The sequence below is a fragment of the Triticum dicoccoides genome, chromosome 4B (genome assembly GCF_002162155.2).
Source record: "Triticum dicoccoides isolate Atlit2015 ecotype Zavitan chromosome 4B, WEW_v2.0, whole genome shotgun sequence".
In the NCBI taxonomy this organism is placed as follows: domain Eukaryota; kingdom Viridiplantae; phylum Streptophyta; class Magnoliopsida; order Poales; family Poaceae; genus Triticum; species Triticum dicoccoides.
Genome location: NC_041387.1, coordinates 523,955,517 through 523,961,375, shown reverse-complemented (window position 1 = coordinate 523,961,375; position 5,859 = coordinate 523,955,517). Strand labels below are relative to the sequence as shown.

General features: G+C 45.7%; 1 long non-coding RNA gene across 1 annotated transcript; it reads left to right on the top strand.

Moving 5' to 3' along the window:
* Nucleotides 1-2,707: 2,707 nt before the first annotated feature.
* Nucleotides 2,708-4,163, top strand: LOC119293819. Its single transcript, XR_005143227.1, has 2 exons — nt 2,708-3,645; nt 3,757-4,163. It is a non-coding gene; the product is annotated as an uncharacterized LOC119293819 (long non-coding RNA).
* The last annotated feature ends 1,696 nt before the right edge of the window (nt 4,164-5,859 follow it).

Sequence of the window (5,859 nt, the reverse complement as noted above, 5' to 3'; positions counted from 1 at the left end):
GACGTCACAGTGGAACTCTCAATGAAAGCACCAATGTCGGTGTCAAAACTGGCGGATCTCGGGTAGGGGGTCCCGAACTGTGCGTCTAAGGATAATGGTAACATGAGGCAGGGGACACGATGTTTACCCATGTTCGGGCCCTCTCTATGGAGGTAATACCCTACTTCCTGCTTGATTGATCTTGATGATATGAGTATTACAAGAGTTGATCTACCACGAGATCGTAGAGGCTAACCCTAGAAGCTAGCCTATGATTATGATTGTCCTTGTCCTACGGACTAAACCCTCCGTTTTATATAGACATCGGAGGGGGCTAGGGTTACACAAGGTCGGTTACAGAGAAGGGAATCTACATATCCGAATCGCCAAGCTTGCCTTCCACGCAAAGGAGAGTCCCACCCGGACACGGGACGAGGTCTTCTTTCTTGTATCTTCATAGCTCAACAGTCCGGCCAATGTATATAGTCCGGCTGTCCGAGGATCCCTTAATCCAGGACTCCCTCAGCAGTAGCAACAGAGGGCATTGACGATTTAGACTATTTCTTCTGTTTCAGTGGTGAGGGAGCATCTTCAGAGTCTGCATCTTCAGCAGATTGTTCCACTGTGGCCCTCTGGACAGTAATGTGGGACAGAAGCCCATCGAAGTTGGTGAAGGGGCAAATTATGTTCTCCTTGTCTTCACGTGTACCATCTGACCTTGGTGCTCATGGACCAGGGTTGAAGTCGAGGCCAAATTCCTTCTTGTTCTTGATAGCTGAATCCTTTGTAAACTGAAAGTTGCGCTTGAAGAGATTGTCTTCACGACAACATAGAAGATACGATGGGTCGGCATTCTCAGGCTGAGGTCCTCAGACCAGGCAAGGATAGAACTTCTAAGAAATAGCTTCCGATTTTGTCTTCGATGCCATATTTCTGTAAAGAGAATCACCCCATGGTCGCTTGATGGCATTCTTCTTAGCATATTCAGGTGTCACGAAGTTGTACTTGAACAATTACTCAGCCCAATATCTTCGGATCCATTTGATCCTGTTCTTGCGCTGTGTATAGTTCTCTTCAGGGTCAGATTTGTAGAGCTCATACTGATTATATATCCAAATAATTGCCTCATGCACAAGTTCAACATTATTTGCCTAGCCAATATTCCTCAGTGATTTTTCGAAGTTTCTGTCACACATAAGGCTTTGTGAAGGAAGTACTAGCTAGGAGTACTCAAATGAGTTGAACTTTTGCATACTCCTTAATGTGCTCATATTAACCCCCTCCACCCATTTTCAGCCCCATCCAATCATCTATGTGAGCTCAGGAGCAAATCTTTGATTCTGGCAATAGTTTCATGTGGCCAGTGCAGTATTGCCATGGTGTTGCATGTCACCTTTTTGTGCATATTTCTCAAAAGCCAAAATATTCAGACAGATAGGCTTCAAAATAGTGAAAGGCTTCCGTCTACTCGTCAAACAAGAACTGGCTTCAGGAGATTCAATGTGATGCTGTAAGAATTCTGCAAATGAATGCAAACTATGAGAACCAAGGGATTCTCCAACGGACATGTACCTGTGATAGCATTAGAGATGTGAGGGAAGCGAAATAGGTCATATGCATTCTCAGAAGATTTTGAAGATAAATCAGTTAGAAGACATTGACCTCATAGTGCGAAGACATTTACTTATTGAAGGAAGTTGGTTCCAGATTTGTATGAATCCAAGAATAAGTACAAGTGAGGAATCTAATTAGTTATGAAGCATAAGTGAACATACTTTGCAATATATGACATTCAGAATGAGGCAGATCTAGATTTCAAAGTGTAGAAACCACTTTTGGTTGAAGTGGATGGATTTGACAGATCAAAAAGACCGTAAAAAGTGAGATTTATTTACCATAGACGAACTGCTAGATGAGGCAGTTGGGAGGCCGAGCAGTCCAATCTCCCGTGCCCTAACTTGGTGGCGGAAGACACCTACGGCAGCGGCGGAGAAGACGAGGTCCGCGATCAGCGTGAGGACGACGTGGAAGAGGTCGCGGCAGCTAAGCGCTTCGTCTCCGGCGTGGACACAAGCTAGCGGTGGCGCTAGGGTTTGAGCGAGATGGCAAGGTGGAAGAGGAGATATTGACCGCGGGGGCGCAAGTATTTATAAGGAGGAGGGCGGTGCAACGCAATTACGCAGGTGCCCCTGGCGGTTCACATATGAAAGACACATGGCATGCATGCAACTTATCAGGAGTTAAACTATGTTCCCACGCATGCCTGGATTGTCGGGTGGTCGTTCCGGCTTCCCCGGTTTTCAGGCAAATGATAAGACTTTAAAAGCAGTTTTAAAAGTTTGTCTCTGTATCTTCTGCTAACAAGGACACAACGAAGATATTCGACAAGTATTAACAGAATGCATATGACTAGACAGACTGAATTTTAGGGAGTAGCACACAAGGGATTAGGGTCCGATCACATTCAGTTAGGTCAGAAAAATAGCAACATGAAGACATAGCTATAAGTGAATGTTGTAGAGGATAGAACACACACACACACACACACACACACACACACACATATATATATATAGGGTGGGTCTATTATGATAACACCCTTAAGACTCTTATTCTGCTAACACTAGTCTTATTCTGCTAACACCCCAACTAACCCAACGAGCATCTGAACCGCACACAAAAAAACCCCACCCCACTGACCCACCTCCTCCACTCCTCCCCCGATCCCCTCCACCTTCCTCCCACGTCCCAGCCCAGATCCACCAACCCACCGCCGCACCCCCAGCCGGCCAACTACCAACACCGGTGCTTCGCCCAATCGCCCCACCTTTGCCGGCGCGCCCTCCCTGCCCAACACCGTCTTTCTGGACGAAGAGCCCCTCCCCGCGCCGTGCCGGCTGGATGGCCCCGACCTCCTCGTACCTTCTTCCCGACACGGGCTCGCATCCCTGTCGCAGGCGCTCCCCTTCCTGCTGCCTTCCCCGCTCCGAGCCGCCCGATCTAGGCCATTGCCGGCCCGCGCAACGCCCCACCGCCAGCCACCACCCAGCCCCACTGCCCCTTCCTCCCAATCAATCTTGGCGGATCCATCCCCGTGCCACTGTGCATTGCCCGGCGTTGGATTGAGCCCCACCTCTGCAGCTCATGGCGCTTCTCATGCTGCTCATCGGCGAGACCCCGACGTTGACCGCAACCACTGAGCTTCTCCCCTACCTAGCTCGCGGTGGCCAACACAGGTGCAGTTTGCCGCTGCTTCCTGACATGCTTAGGTGGCCCCGGTACTGCAGTGTGGTTCCCTCCCGCGTGCTGTTCGTCGGTGGTTTCTCCACCTTGATGCTGATCCAGGGCGATGCAGGTGGTTCCCCTCTCTCTGTACTCCCTCTTCCTCATTAAATGGCGGATCCAAGGTTCTCCCCACTGACGAACAGGGAAAAAAGTGAGCAGGGAAAAAAGTGAGCACAGCAACAATGGTTTTGTGGTTCATTTTGATTTTGATTTTTGGATGAAATCTTCAGTGCACGATGAGGGACGAATCCGGCGCTCCGTTGCTTCGTTCCCCTCTCTGCTGCTCCGTTTCTTGATTCCCTCCTCTGCAGTTCTGTAACGCTTGTCGTGCAGCTCAGCGACGGAAGTTTTGCAGTGCGGCTGTAATCGCGCGGGCTGTGGGTATGTAGTCACTCACATAGAGCTCACTAGTTTCTAGTTGCGTTTCAGTGTACCATTGTACTTGATGTATGTGTATGTGATTCACTTCTAAATTTTTTTGACAAAGTGCAGCTCGCTAGTGTTGTCTTCGGTGAGCTGCTGTGATGGGCTAGTTTCCTGTTGCATCTCCGGTGGCTTGGAGTACCATGGCTGGCGTGTGCGGGCCGTCCTGATGGCGTGGGTATGTCGTTCACTTGGAGCACCATGGCTGGCTATGTGCATGCAGTCCCGAGAGCATGGGCATGTCATTCACTTTATTTTGTTTTGAAGAAAAAATGTCAGTGCAGTGCCGTTCGATTTATTTGTTCAGAAAAAAGAAAAGGTTTTCTGCACTTCACTTTGATTTTTAGGTTGATGCGTGTGTGGTGCACTTTCGACACCGCTGCGATTCACTTTCAATGGTGCTGCGGTTCCTTATGCCCGATGTGAAGTCAAAAAAAAGTTAGGGAACGGTAAAAAAACCACATGAGGTTCACTTTCGGGTAGTGTCGCGTTTCACTTTCGGAAGTGTTGTGGTTCACTTACGCCGTACGTGAAGCGCTGTCCACTTCCTCACCTGAGAAAAATTACGTCTAAATAAAAGAAATCATGCAGTCTGCTAGTTCGTCTGATGCAGTGCGGTTTTCAGTCTAAAAGCAGTGCGGTTTTCTTCCTCGTCTTCAAAACTTTAAGTCCCACAAAAAAGAAACCATGCAGTTCTCTTACCCGTCTGATGCAGTGCAGTTTTCAGTCTAAAAGCAGTGCGGTTTTCTTCCTCGTCTTAAAAAATTTACGTCCCACAAAAAAGAAATCATGCAGTTCTCTTACCCGTGTGATGCAGTGCGGTTTTTCGTCCGTTGCAGTGCGGTTTTCAGTCGGATGAAGTACCCACGTCGATTTGGGTGTCGCGAAAAACAGAGTGTCCGCATTTCGGTAAATTCGAAATTCCTCTTAAACCGTAAAGAATTAGAGAGAGTATTCTACATGAAAGAGGTGTGTATCGTCGATATCTTTCCAACGGCGTATCGTTTGAATCATTCCGACCAGCGGTTTGCAAAATTTTTGCCAAAAATGACCGCTGCCACTCATCGTCCGCCACACGATTTTCAAAATTAACTTAAACCGTAAGGAATCTCAAAAATATTTCAACATATGAAAGTTGCGCCTCGTTCGTAGCTTTCCAACGGCGTATCACACGTCTCGTTTCAACAAACAGTTCAAAAACAGGAGCGAAAACAGTACCGAAATTTTTAGAAAACTTGAAAAACAGAATTCTACGATTTAGTAAATTTGAAACTGCTCTGAAATCGTAACGAATTAGAGAAAGATTTATATATGGAAAATATGCGCCTCGACGATATCTATCCAACGGCGTATCATTTGCTTCATTCTGACAAGCGGTTTGGAAAAAAAATGCGAAAAAATGCTCGTTGTCACTCGTCATCCGCCGCACTATTTTCAAAACTACTCTTAAACCGTGTGGAATCTCGAAAAGTGTTCAACATGTCGAAGTTGCGCCTAATCCATAGCTTTTCAACGGTATATTACAAGCCTCATTCCAATAAACGGTTAAAAAATTAGAGCGAAAACAGTATCGAAAAAATAACGCGTGCATTTTTTTCCGACGAGAAGTTCACTCGTGTGAGTATTGCAGCACACTTGGTTCAAAGAATGACGTGCACTTGCGTTCAGCGTGCAGTGCGGAAGTGGTGTGCAGAATAGTTATTCTGCTAATATTAGCAGAATAGACCGTCTGTATATATATATATATATATATATATATATATATATATATATATATATATATATATATATATATATGGGGTATTCTGTTTCGTGTAACAGAATATTATTCTGTTACCCTACTTGAACCGATCGTTTCAGGCGGTTGTACTGATGATTTTCATCTCATTGAACTGATCGTCTTTTCGTCAGAATGGGGCGTGTAATATATCATTGGAAAGCTCTTGACATCCACACTACAAATATAAAGGAATTTTTTGCAAAATCATCACGGTTTAGGAGCAGTTTGGAAAAAAATCATTTTTTTCAAAACCGAAAACGTGAATCGTATTTTGGACTCAATTTTCAAACAGTTTGTTGGTGTTGAGCAAATAAGATGGCCTTGGAAAGCTGGTAAAAATCCACATCTTCCATATATCTACAGTTTTTCAAATTATATACAATTTTAAAATA